Raw genomic sequence first — 694 nt, 5'->3', positions numbered from 1 at the left:
GTTTATTTATTTTTATTTTTAGATTCAATTGTTGATAGATATGTATTTGCTGCCATTTTATTGTTCATACATTTTATCTCTTCTCCTTCTTCTTAAAGAACACCCTCCAGCCATAGCCGGTTTGGCTCAGTGGATAGGGCGTCAGCCTGCAGACTGAAAGGTCCCAGGTTTGATTCTGGTCAAGGGCATGTACCTTGGTTGCGGGCACATCCCCAGTAGGGGGTGTGCAGGAGGCAGCTGATCGATGTTTCTCTCTCATCGATGTTTCTAACTCTCTATCCCTCTCTCTTCCTCTCTGTAAAAAATCTGATAACAGCACTCTAGTAAGGGACTAATTGCAATACCGTCTTTTTTTTTTTAATCTTTATTGTTGAGAGTATTACAGATGTCCCCCCTCCCCCCACATTATCCCCCTCTCCCTGGTTCCCAACCCGCCCCAGGCCTTCACCAATCTGTGCCCATAGGTAAGATCTTTAGTTAATCTCTTCCCACCCACCCCCGCTCCCTTCCCTCTGAGATTCATCAGTCTGTTCCATGCTTTCATGCCTCTGATTTTACTTTATTCACCAGTTTATTTTGTTCTTTAGATTTCTTGTTTATTTATTTTTATTTTTAGATTCAATTTTGATAGATATGTAATTGTTGCCATTTTATTGTTCATATTTTTTATCTTTTCTTTTTCTTAAAGAATATC

Source organism: Myotis davidii, unplaced genomic scaffold (assembly GCF_000327345.1).
Source record: "Myotis davidii unplaced genomic scaffold, ASM32734v1 scaffold474, whole genome shotgun sequence".
NCBI lineage: Eukaryota > Metazoa > Chordata > Mammalia > Chiroptera > Vespertilionidae > Myotis > Myotis davidii.
Note: the sequence above shows the minus strand (reverse complement) of the source record.